We start from the raw sequence: 14,596 nt of genomic DNA on the forward strand, positions 1-14,596 counted from the left end.
GTTAATTGTATACATATTTTTACCAAACAAATATATGTTGAAAATACGATTTGCTCTATATTTGCCAACCAAACCTAATTTGGTTCAGGAAATGAACATGCTAAGAATGAGTAACATTTACATAAAAAGTCAATCCAAAAATAACAGACATAGATATAGGAAGATGTGGTATGAGTGCCAATGAGACAACCCTCCATCCAAATAACAATTTAAAAAATGTAAAACATTATAGGTCAATGTACGGCCTTCAACACGGAGCCTTGGCTCACATCGAACAACTATAAGTGCTACATAATAATGTGTGAATCTGCTCTCCCAAAGCTTTCTGTCAGACAATTTTATTTTAACTGATTTTTGTTTGAGTTTTCTTTTGGCATTTCTGTCTTATTATGATTTGTTCAGCCCTTGTTTTTATGATTGTTTTGTAGCTCAATCGTTAGTTTTATATATATGTAGTGTTTGTCTTTTCATATTTTCTGTTTTGCCATGCATGGTATTGTCAGGATTTTGGATGTATGAATATAAAAATTTACATACATTGTACAAATTAATCCATCACTTATAACAACTTTTCACAAATGAAATAAAATATGAGGACAAAATTGCTGACCTTTTACTAGAGACTATTACAATAAATTATTTATGATGGACCTGGGCACTGTGACTGAAAAGAAATTTGCACCTGGCTACAGTTGACTAATCACATGTCGTCCTTTTCACCTGAATAAATGACAGATTGTATATTTCTGGTTTAACATCAGAGGCCTATCATTTGTAAACCTTTTGTTAGTGGTAAGGGGTCAGCTCAGACAATGACCCTCATCCGATTATGTCCCGTTTGGATAAAAATTATGTTCTTTTTATGCCCTTACTGAACATATACTGATCTTTTATGAGCAGATAGGAAGATAAATGCAAGCTAAACAAAAATGGTACAATAAAAGAAGTAAAAGTCTATTACTTAAATTTCCATAAAGTTTTATTTCCCTTTTGTAAAAATATCTCCATCTTTCAAGTATGGTTGAAAAGGGAACTTAACATTGGAGAAATATAAAATCTTTTGATTGCACAAAAATAAAACGTTTTGTATGTACTGTCATTGACTGTACATAAAAATATAGTTATATTTTATTAAATGATAGAGTTTTTGCTCATCGTTGAATGAATCTGAATGTGTATTTATAGATATAGCTTGGTGGTTAAGTTGATGAAGGAATTTGAAATTTAAGGGTAACGGGAGACATGCAATTTGGTGCAAATTATGTCAGACTATTATATGCCTGGCATGCGTATGAAAAGGACATAAAAAGCTCTCCACAACACGTTTAACATGTTCAAATTCAAGTATTGATAAAAAAAAATAATTTTACCCAGTATTGTATACTTAATTGGAGGTATTTTAATGGTATAGGTAAATTAAATTGAATTGTCTCCCTTTAATAACAATTTGAGTTTTTATCAAATTATTGATAAGCTATTTCTTGGATAAAAATCAATGAAAAAACATAATAAATTCAATCTATAATATGCAGGCACAAAATAGTTTACAATTTTGAATTAATGTAAAAAAAAGTTTTTTTTAAAAAGGATGTGATACCGGCAAGGATTAATGTATAGTAAGATAAACCGCGAGATTCCAATCCTTCTTACTATACAAATCCTTGAGTTTTGTCATAAAATTTAATATGAAAAGACTTCCCCTATTCTAAATTAAAAAAAATCAACAAATAAATGCATAGTAAACAAAACACAATAAATATATTTACCTTGGTAAAAATACTATTGACAGATTGGTGTTTTAATGTAATTCCATGTTTGGGCAGATGATTGACAATTGATTGACAGGAAATACAGGTGTTACTTGTTTACCTGTACAGGAATGCAGGTAACATATGTATAGATGATACAAAATCAATAATTTGCATGATTCAGCAACAAGGGTGATGTCAGATGCAGGGAAAAAATATCTTTTAAAGTATTGACTTGAAATTCAAGGTAGTATGCAAAGCTAATCACCTTGCAGGCATATTTTTTTTAGTAACAATGACTAACATCAGATGGTTAGATACTTGAAAGAAGAAGTTTTTAGTTTTAATAACATGTTGAAGGTGAAACACTTTCATTTAATTATCTGCTTTTGAGCTTCAAGCTATTTGTATAGACATTATCTGAATACACATAAAAAAAATCGCCTCCTCTACAACCCTTCAAATCCTCATTAAACAGACTTCTGATTTTAAAGTTTGTACTATACTGTATACATCTGTATTATTCTAACAGCAGTAAAAACATTTTACACCTGAGTTATACAATGAAAACTAATCAAAATTGGTGAGCAAAGACCGATTGAAACACAATTCAATATGATGTATTAACAAATAGAACCCAAAGGAGGAGGGACAAGAAAGACTGATAACTTCAAGTACTTGCATATCAATCTGATTATATCAAGAAGATTTAATGAAAAATGTAGAAATATTTGCCACTGGACTTAAACAGTAAAAATAAAAATCTATTTTGAAATTTAAACTGAAGACTACCTGAATTTCGATATGTAACGAAATTGAAATGTTATAAGATTACATTCAGTTTGGTTATCAAAACTTTATTTGTTTAAGGTGTAACTTTCCATCTCACTTCTTCCTATACCAGATACTATTTCATTTATTGGATTTTAATGTAAGTATTTACAGTAACCCAGGTCTAAATGATAACCATTTTTTCAATGCTATGTAAGATTATAGTATTACAAGAATTTCTTATTCTTAAACGTTCAACTTTGTCATGTTTAATTTGTATCAAATATATTTTCAATGCTATGAAGGATTATAGTATTACAAGAATTTCATATTCTTAAACATTCGACTTCATTTTTTCAATGCTATGTACATGTAAGATTATAGTATTACAAGAATTTCTTATTCTTAAATATTTGACTTTGTCATGTTTGTATCCCATTACTATTTATTTTAAAGTTATGACATATTATATGATGATAATGGTTTCGTAACAATTGGTTTATGCAGTCTAACAGTCTGTAAGAGGTTTTATTATCCATTCCTTTTATATCATATGCCTATTACATAATGCAACATGCTACATTAAAAACCGATTTCATGGGCAAGACCTAATTGTGCGTATTGCATTTAATCATTAAATTTTGCTTCATCTTAAAAGCACTTGTAAAATAGCACTTTACCGGCAGTTATTTTGAAACGGCTGGCCTGATTTCTAATTCACAACCACAATATATATATAACATGGAATTCAATGTCTGTCAATCAGCAATCATGGTTGTTGGTTGCTTTGCTATTCAAAATATCAGTAAAAATATTTGCATTTTAATTTATACTGATATTAAACTTTTTCAGTAAAAACTAAAAAAACTCTAATCATGCTGAATGAGGGCTATCGTAGTTCAATTGAACAGAACTTATACATTATAAAATATTTAAAATGAGATAATTTTTACAGTTTCGTGGTCGATTCTAGAACATGTACACAAAACTTATTCATTCAAAATTATGTTATACAGTTAAGTCTTAAGCTCTTATTAAATAATTAATTAGGAAATAATAGGTTTCCTGTCAAAATAAAAATCTTAAATTATGAAATTTATCAATAATCATTATGAAATATTATACCTAATGTATACATTGCTTCTTACCAATAAATTGTAGTAAATCTCTCCATACAGCACTATATTGACATAGAATACTAACAGAGATGTAGGTCCAATTTTTAGATACTCTAATATTGAAATATATTAGTACCGCTAGAATATTGATATTTTTTCCTAATCCTCAACACTAAATATCACTGAATTTGAAAGTTATTTGTACATTGGGTCCAAATTAAATTACAAATCCACTTTGAAACATTAGAAAGTAAACACAACTTGACAATACAGGTATTTATTTCCACTGTGTAATATACATCCCACCTGCCTTAACTAAAATCCAGGTGAAATCTGACCACTGGTCACTATGTCCAAAGCACTGACTATTACAATCATTAATGAATGACAATATAACAATAAGAGATCAATAATAACAATAGAGGCTCACCACAGGAGATTTAATCAGATCAAGTACTCAGGTGAGGCACATAAAGGGTTTGCCTGGTCCAATGCAGAGTTGAAGAGTAATCAGTAAATTTCACAAGTGGTTCCTTGAAGGTTGTTGGAATTACAGAATATTTTTCCTTTACTTGTGTCTAGTTCACTTCACAGTTTCCTCCTATCATTCAGGTGTGAAAATGTCAGTTTGGTGATTTTCCTTTAATTTGCCAGATAATGTCCTGATCTTGATGTAGTTTAACTGGATGTTTAAAGTTACAAACTCACAGGTCCAATCTCTGTTTCAGTCTGAAAAAAAGGAGGAGATCGAGGTGTTAAAAATTTGACATTTTAACCAAACTTCACTTTCGCGGAGACATGTATAAGTATATATGTCTCCTAGTTTTGTGAGTATATCCCTTTTAATTCATTCCTTAGAGTGCTACCGCAAACATCAATCCTTCAAAATTAATATTTTTAAACAAAGGAAAAATACGGTCATTTAAGTTGAATTATCAAGAAAACGTTCACCTTATATGACCAAGCTGCTATCATATCATAATAAATAACACGCCAAAAAATGTCAACGTTTGACATACAACATTACACTGTATGTGTTACATAAATGACAAACTACATGTACATGTAGTATATATATATCGGTACTAAAGTCCACTAAATAAACTCAATTCTAATTTTTAGTTGTAAACAAAAAATGTCAGTCAATTTCCCAGTTCAATTTAAACTAACCATATACAAATTAAATCGTTTAAAATTACAAAGATAGGCTTGTTAGATGTCAAATGTTAAAACGATTTAGTTCTCTGAAACCCATGTCACAATATGTGGATATCATAATAATCAAGCCTTAGCAGTTGTAACGTAGATTTCAAATAAAATCAAATTTCAATTGGTTACGAAAATAATGAACATGAGACGTTCAACAAGAACGTTGTTACATGGGTAGTGTCTGGGGTTGTGATACTATCAGTCTGAACATGTAAAAAAACCTTTTGAAAGCTTGTAAAACAGGAAAACAATGATTCATATCTTTCATACCAAGTTTGTGTGAAATCTGACTCAATCTTAGTTTGTCAATATTAAAAAATTATCTTGTTATTTTATCAAGCAAATTTTTCCCATTCCTTTTGACGAAAAAATATGATTTTTTTTAATTTGAAATCAAAATGAATCTCCAACAAAATTTAAGAATCAGACCATGGAAGTATTTATATATAGACTTCCATGATTAAACTGAGTATAAAATATAAACATTTCTCCACTCATGCTCAAAATACATACAATTATGATATTATCTAAAATTAAATCTTTTTTTAAAATAGATTAATTCCATTACATACATTAACATTTAAATGTCTGATGAAATATATAAACTCTTAAGCAAAGTTACTTGTAAACAGGATTTTCCAATTTAATTTACTCACTTGGAAAATAAACATATTTAAAATTTAATCTGTTTAAAAATAGATGATTGCAATACATACTTAATACATTTAAACATCAGCTTCTAAGCAAAGTTCGTGACCTCGTTCAGAATGTTCAAATTTAATTTACTCAAAAAGAAAAAAATTATGATGTCATATTCAAAATTAAATCTTTTTAAAAATAGATTAATAGCAATTACATACGAACAATTTAAGGACAGAAATATATGATTCTTAGCAAAGTTCCTGACCTTGTTCAGAATTTTAAAATTTAATTTACTCAATAAGAAAAAAACTGTCATATTCAAAATTAAATATTTTTTTATAAATAGATTAATTGCAATACAAACTTACAGTCAAATTTCCCTTTCCGTATTGCATTTAATGTTCAGATGACTAATTAAAATTCTAACACTAATCAAATATGCACCAAAGAATTTCCCTGTAATATACGAACATGTCATATAGATTTCATGGATTGTAGTGAGCAGAATACACACAGACAAGACATAATAACATGCTCATACATAAATCTCTGCATGTCAACGCACTTAATTAAGTTGTCCAGGTAGTCTAATTAATCAATAAAGAGCAATCAACATGGCTAACGACCCAGGTGACTAATCAAATAGGTTAATTACAAAGTCAAATACATTATCTAAATATGCTAATCTCTGTGTAAATTGTAAACTGTTTTATGTTGTAACACCTTGTTGATAACAAAATTTCTCGTTATTAAACATGATATATTAGCTATTGAAAATCAATTAAACAAATTATTAGATTTGTTGCTACAGAAAATAATTTGCTGTGCATATTATTTTGTTAATAAAATGAACAAAGCAATATGTCTCCAGTTATTTCCTGAGAAATATTTGTTTAAGATCGACTAATTATTTTTTTGTAAAATTCTCTCTTTCATGTTTATGATGATTTGAAAGCAATTATTTCCAATGCAAACTAAGAATTCAATTAGAAGAAAATGATTTATAAAAACAAAAAACCAACAATTAAAAAAAAAAAGATTCAATCAAATACAAAAATACAGAAAATTCAGAGACAAATATTGCTCTGAATATATATTCTACAATTCTTTTACAGCAAACCAAAAAATGGTTGCAAAAAGGTAAAATTTCATATGTAGATCGAAGAAACTCGAGAACAAAGATGTACAACAGTACCTCTGGGCCAACAGTCCTGTTAATACAATTATTGACCATTTCAATTTTTAACACATATCGATTCCAATACTCTTTGATTTTAACAAATTTTCAATTTATTATTTGAACAAGCTTAGACACATAGCTTTACAGAATTTAGCTTTCAGGCCTTGGCATCACACCTTTCCATTCAAAACTTGTCAGTCAATCTATCTGTCACAAGAAGCTGTTTAATTTAAAGATAAATAAGGGATATATCAACAAAATTATATTTGCTTTTTATACAATAACTGTTTATTTTGCTAACCTTTCTGATGTTTCAAGTGGAACCATTCCAACACAAAAGACTGCCAACTGGACAATGTGTGAAATTTTACAATAATACAAATAAGTCTAATTCCTATAGGAGATCATGTCATTTTATTTATTAATCAGCTAATAGAATTATACCTATAGTCATAATTGAATGTGCTATTTTGTTATTGGAGAAGAATACCACTATTTGTTGAACTTCATAAGCTTTTTTATGAAATTAGTTTTTGTTAACTTTTGATCTAAGATTTTCTTTAACTTTTGTCTGTATGAACATCTGATCCTTAATTATCATTTACTTCGTTTTGCATGAACTAGATGTTTCAAACTTACAAATATATGAAAACTATGAATTTTTACCAATTTTGTATAAAAGAAAATCAAAATTTATGCCATTTTTAATCAGCAAATTACAGGAAAACATTCATATTTCAGTATCTTTTTATCATTCTTTAGCAAAAGCAAGGTTTTGTAAAACTTCAATTATAGACAAAGAACTTAATGAACCACCTAAATTTATCTTTTATTAAAGACTCAGAAAGCATTTTAAAATAAGCGATTTAAAGACAAAACAAAAGAGAACCTCTCTGGCCATGAAGTAGTAACTTCATAATTTTTTAACACTTAAAGGACAATCAGATCTTACCATTTTCTCAGAACAAATTCACTTATAAACTTTAGTAAACAAAGCACTAATTCCAAAAACCTAAGATTTAAAGATAAATACTAATGCTTTTGTATTATACTTCCTTTTAATACTTAAACAACTTTATATTTTTAGAGCATGACTATTATTGTTATATAAACTATTGTGGCCAACACAATGGGTGTTTATTACACAACCATAAAGGCATTATATTGATAATTACAATTTAAATGGTTCAACGTTTACTCAAAAGCCTCCTTAAGTGGCAATCATCAATTTAAAGGTGTGTAGGGGGCGTTGTACAATGACCAGTGACTAATACTAGTACTGCTTTTGAAGAACGGTCATTCCTATCTTAAAATCTGCATAGTTTGATCTGTGGTGTAGGTTGATGAGTTGAAACAATAAAGTTAGGTACTAATTGTATACTTAAAACTGGGATTAAAAGAGATCAAATTTTAAAGGTACTAACATCAACTGACTAACTTTTAAATTGACTTTAGTATTTACCAAGTACTAAAGTACTAACTGGTACTAACTAACATTTATGACAATAGTATTTGGTTAACAAGACCTGATGTGAGTAATACATGTCAACAGTCAAATCCTTTACCTTATATGGAAAATGTAACATAACTACAAAAATAACCTACCATCACTTTTTGTAGGTTACTTCAAATTTCTTGGCACTTATACAAGTCCTTTTTTTTTTTAAATAAATTTAATCAGTTAGAGACTTTGATAAGTAAATGGTGATAGATAAATAATTAAGGGTTTAAGCTAAAAAAAAAATAATTTTAAACAAAAAATGAACCACAGTAGAGCTGATCTATCAATTTATATATATAAAAAAAATGACAGGTATTTACAAATCAAACAGGTTTTTTCAGAGACATATATGTCTATTGTTTTGGTAAGAGATGCCAGATAAACTAGAATAATTTTAAGATAGTCTGACTTTGGCTGGATCATGTCATTTTACACACACCCGTCACCAATCATATCATCATCTGCATAAATTATCAACATCAGGGTAATGTCACCTAGCTGACCATATGTTTACCTTAAGGTCACATGGGGCCAAACTTTAAGTCATAAGAAACCTCAAATAAAAAAAAATAATGCATATGTTTTTTTATAACTCAATGGATAGTTTTTATTATAAAACTTCTGTACATATATACTTTTTTCTGAAGAAAATTCTTTAATTTGTTCATATTTAGAAGAAGTTTACTTTATTTTAATTGCTTCTTTCCAGGAAGCAATTCCCGGACATATTTTCCATATGCAAAGTGACCTCAGTGTGACCCATCTCGTAAAAATCTGGTGATCGCAATACGCTTGGATGTCCTTAAACTAAACTATTATCTGATTGTACATGTTAAACACGTGCTCAATATCCATGCTTTTTTGTTAATTGTTGACAAACAGGTGACAATCGTTAAACTTCGGCTTCAAAACACGAATTTTAATTACCTGCCATATTTTCACAACAACACTGACCGATTGAAATAAATATTGACAATTATACGAAAATTATGTGAAAAAAATGATAAAATCGTGCACAGAAGACTTAAAGTTTATGATGTTTGTATGCATTGGTTCAAGAATTGTAATAACATTATTTTTCGCCACTATCACTCGTTTCATATCACTTTAATGAAAGAGGTAAAAAATATCATATGTAATGACCATGTATAGATGTATATATTCTATTTGCTTTAGTTTGCCCTGTAAAAAATGATTTAGCAGCTGGATGGCTTAAAAATGTGTAATGGTAATTTAACTCTTGAAACCTTCAAATTGACTTTATCTTTGAACTTCTGTATTGCAGATCCCAGGAGAAGAAGAAGCTACAGTGTTATGATTGCCAATGAGACACTCTGCTCTTCACAAGAGACAAAATGAAACAGAAATTAATAACTAAGGTTACTGTATAGCCTAATCAACAATGAGCAAAGCCCATACCCCATAGTCGGCCTAATAGTGTCACAGGGCCTCTCCTTCACTATGATGAAATACTGATGTTACAGAATTCACAACTTAAAAATCTAAAGCATACTGGGTAATATTTTCAAAAGTTAATGCCAAAAACATCCAAGTGATTAGTTTACAACATGCTTAGTGACACAACAAGAATTGTCCTGCTACAAAATTCAATCTGTCTACCAGGGTTAATAAAGTTCAAAATTTTGGGTAAGTTATCAAAAACAATTAAATTCTTAAAATTTTGATACTTTAAGAGATAAATGATACTGTGAAGATGTCAAAAGATGTGAACTTTTGCCAATATTAGTTTCAGCAAAACAAAAGATTCATAGAATCAAAAGAATGCAAGAAGTCTCCAAAATTCTGGTGTTAAAATACTTTGATCTGATAATTATATTGAATACAATGAACAGACAGAGCATATTGTTTTACACAACAAGGTTATGATTTTACAGAAAAGATTTAAATTGCACAAGGATTTTTTTTTAACAAGGAAGCAAAAAATTTTAAGTCCTAATCAGAAGATCAAACAGACTTAAAACGCAATTAATAGTTAAATGAAAGAATTTTAATTAAATGTTCTGTCATTATCCAATGATCCATTTTAACATTGAATTCCACTGTTGTTTATTAAAAAAAAATAAAAAAATACATCTAAACAATAAATAGAAGGGATATTGCCTTAATGAAACTATTATATCTGTTTAAAATGTTAAAAAATCGAATTTCAGCACATTTTTATTTTTACTCAAATTAACAAATTTCTTTAATAAAAAAAGTAAAAAAAATTTTTTTTTTTTAAATGCAAGCAATATGTCTATATATAGCATTCCTTAAAAGAAGAAAAAATTCATTACATTTTGTAGAATACCAATATTTAACATAATATACCTTTTGTTCCTTTTTTCCATAAAAAATCAAGCACCATATGGTGAAAATAATACAAACACACTTCCCCTTACCTTTCTCCGTTGTCAAAAACTTAAAAACTTGCCACAAACATACAAAGTCAGACATTAACATTATGTAAAATTGTCATAATAAATTACAACGATACCTAACTGTTAATCTGATCAGTATAATAAAGGCTTTTTACTTACCGTGGAGGACATTAAATCACATAATCACATATTTACTTATGTCAAGTCAACGATTATTTACCAGATTATCATAGTAATTCCAATCGGCTATAATTCTACACTTTTCTATTGTCATCAATTCCAACACAGTTGCAACGAATCCTTTAAACGTTACGAGTAGCCCCGGAGCTGTTTTTGTCTGGTTGTGAAAGGTAAAAGTTATCCAACCTGTTTATTAAGTGTGTAAAAGGAGATTTTTAATCAAATATTTGCTGTGTAAAACATCCTCGGGGCCTGAGACACTGTTATACTATATATCTGTCAGTAGCTATGATGTGACATGATTTTGTTTTGAAATATATGTCAGTTTTGTTTTCCTACCATTGATGTATCTGTGTATTGTTCTACAAATTGGGACCTTTTAAAGTTAATGTAGTCTTTATCTGATGTTTGTATTTACCATTATGGAACAGGAAGAAAAGAAATTGAATAGAAAGAAAAACAATTTGAACTTGACAGACAGTTACAGGACATAAAGATGACGATTAATACTGTTAGACCATATTAAACTAAATCTTGAGTTTCTGACCAAATTTTAAATGGGCAAGGATGAAACATAGTTTTAAATTAAGCACAAAATTTTTAATCAATTTTGATTATTTATTCTGCAAAAAGAAATGAATTTTAGTTCTCAGACTTTTGTGATTTTCTTTTAAGTGAAAAAAATCTTGGGAGTTTTTTAATTGTTGAAAGAGCTGTGCTCAAGAAGATTTTGACAAAATTTATAAAGAAGCATTTTCTTTATACTTTTTTAAAACAATTTATAAATGTTTCTGAAGTTCTTTTCGGCATTAACAAACTTCCAATCTCATTTTTGTTAACAGTAGACTGTGAAAATAAAATAAAAACATGACTAATTAAAAAAAAGCACTATATATAAAGTTAAATAAGTATTTATTTATGTAAATATATTCAGCTTTTATGACCAAGAGGCTACAGTCCCAGCAATTATATATACAAATGTAACATTTTAATATGAAATACCGACAGTGCGAGGGCTGTATTGCCAGTCAAGTTTGTTAAAACTTCCATCATCAATATGAAATTGTAGGCGAAAGACCACAAAAAGCTTAAATCAAGGGTGAACTGGACAAAGGCTGATGAAAGCCAAAGATGATTGTATAAAGTAGATTTGACCATGAGATCAGTCACCCTTGGTCAACAGACATGAATAAATCAATAATGAAAACAAAATTTCGGTCAACAAAATTTATCTAAACTACAAATGACAGACTTTTCCCATAGTAGCACCAAACCCAACATAGAACATTAACGGTAACAAATTCAATAATCTGAATATATTTGAATGTATCAAAGCATGAATATCAAGTGGCTTTTTCTCTATTTTCTATGACCAAAGTACCATATTAGAATAAATCCATGGGAACCTTTTTTGGACAAAAGTAAAACATATATGGACATTGTTTAACATGAATTAATTAAGTTTATACAAATTGTGAAAATTCCCATTTTTTGGATTGATGGCTTTGAGTACAAACCATGGGGTTCTTTTCCCGAAAAAAATCTTATAATGAAAATTTTATATTAAGTTTGTACCTAAGCTTCATAACATGTGATCATTCATAGTTCTATGATTTTTTTTACTGTATAAACAGATGACAGCTATAATATTAAAAGATGGACAATAAAGGGAACAATTTGATTGTGATATTCATGGAGAGAAAATTCAAATTAAAGGTAGTTCTCACAAAATCAGCCTAATTATTGGAGAATCAAATCAATTCTTTTTAGTAATCCTGCCTAATCAAATCTTTTATTTTGTTGCGGGTGAAGAATAATAAATCAAAGCTTACACCTTTGATTCCGGGGGGGAAAAGACTTGTAAGATTTTGCCCGATAACACATCATCTAATATTAATAAAATTTGACTGGACTACAAAGCTAAAAGTGCATTCTAACCGCAATAAGGTCGCAGGAGGTTAATTATCTAATGGCAAACTACCTGGTTCTTTACCTGAGATAACTTGTTTATTTTTATAGCCATATACCAACAAATTCACTCCCATTAAAGAAATATTCTATATTTAATATGACATTAACCTTGTATATGAATTTTTTAATATAAAATTTACCTTGAATACAACATAATCATTTAGTTCAAGCTTTGATCAATTCTACCTTCAGGTAAAAAGAGACGTTTTACGATCGGTAATTAACCTTAACTGTAGCCATTATCAATTTTCTACAGGATGTTTTAAAATGCTATTAGCCGATTTAGGATTTCATTCATAGTGTCCGTCAACAATTCAAAATATAACCATATACGTAAACATTGACCCATATCAGATATATTAAAAAAAGACATAGATAAATGTTCCACATGCAAGGTAATATATTAAATATAATAAATTTAATATCCATATTGTTACACAGTAAGAAGCAATAAAACAAGATCTATATCAACTGACTTAAGGCATTTTATCTTCAGTTTTATGGCAGGTCTTGTTGACAGCTTAATTCAGTATCCTGTTCAGGCTTTACTGACAGCCAATATACTTTAATACCTTTCCTTGAGCTAGAATTGTATATTTGCCAATGCGATTGGTTACTGCTAATACACAATTTACCTCAAGTTGTAAATTGTGGACTGCTTCTTAGAAATAACATCATGGAGCCCATACAATTTATGCATTATAAGTCGACAGTAATATGTAGGCATTAACCAATTTTTTAATGAAAAAATAACTATTGATATCAAAATATTTCAGCTTAACAAAAAGTTGAATGATATTAAAAGATTAGAAAAAGTTAAAGATTACACAAATTATACATTTTATGCACAGATAACTTTGCCTTTTTTGCTAGCTCTTCATTGTCAATTAAAATTTGTACCTCCGAAGAGGAACAACTTGTACAAATAGATCTCTTATAATTACAGGGTGAACTGCATATTTGCATATCTTTGTACTGCAATACAAATGATGAAACGCAGGCCTCATATACTATGAACTTCAATATTCTGCCTTAAATGATCCCCCCCTTTTTTTTTTACGGTACTTTGAAATGTAATCATTAGATATGAAGTCTCTTTTTCTAGTTTACAGGACTGTTTTAAAGTCTTGACAAAACACACAATTTCAGTTTATACATACAATATTTAAAATTAACCAACATCTTAATTGAAACTACAAACAGAATTATGCATTCAAATTTATAATAAAAGAAAAAGTCTTATTGAAAATGATGAAAGAACTTTTATGAATCTTTTTACGTACACTAACAATGCATAACTCTTAATTTTAATTCCATGAAAATATGCGAAAGTACATAATGACTTAAACATCTGTAAACCTGAACAGTTTCTAATTTTTTTGTTGTACATATCCAAGAAAAAGTTATATATGGCCCATCTAATAATTTACACAAAGGTTATAGCCAAAATATATCACTTGTTCATTAATATATATAAACTTTAAACATGTAAATCTATGCAGTTGTTTAATTCTTGCTAATTTCCAGGTAAAACATGAGAAAATATCATTTGAGTTGCTAATTTGTACAGATCAACATATTGTGTGAAGGGGGGACTAAATACAGTGTGAAAGAGATTCACGGAAAAAACAAACTGTGAAATGAATATCCTTATTTACATATATTAACCTGATGTCTATCAATAAACATAGTCAAGGTCATACAATTAAGTATACTTGTATCCTGGTAGTTTTTTTTTTTTAGGAAAAGTTATATATTCATATTATCATATATATTTTTCAAAGTTAATATATAGACCATATGTAGGGTACATAAAAAAAGAAATGTCCGAAACATAGGGTATAATTTGTCCATAAAATGTGTAAGTCTCATAGCCATTAAAAATTAGGGTAGTA

At 28.6% G+C, this 14,596-nt stretch overlaps 1 protein-coding gene across 5 annotated transcripts in view; it reads right to left on the reverse strand.

Moving 5' to 3' along the window:
- LOC143080962 (oncostatin-M-specific receptor subunit beta-like) overlaps positions 1-14,596 on the reverse strand; it is a 91,917-nt gene that overhangs the window by 23,524 nt on the left and 53,797 nt on the right. For 3 of the 5 annotated variants that reach the window (XM_076257176.1, XM_076257167.1, XM_076257205.1), the window contains one exon: positions 4,068-4,366. The gene's annotated coding sequence lies outside the window, so the exon portion shown is untranslated. Of the gene's footprint in view, positions 1-3,667; positions 4,047-4,067; positions 4,367-10,709; positions 10,725-14,596 lie in introns of those variants that run through there. The other 2 variants (XM_076257185.1, XM_076257195.1) reach the window with 2 other exon arrangements.

Source organism: Mytilus galloprovincialis, chromosome 1 (assembly GCF_965363235.1).
Source record: "Mytilus galloprovincialis chromosome 1, xbMytGall1.hap1.1, whole genome shotgun sequence".
In the NCBI taxonomy this organism is placed as follows: domain Eukaryota; kingdom Metazoa; phylum Mollusca; class Bivalvia; order Mytilida; family Mytilidae; genus Mytilus; species Mytilus galloprovincialis.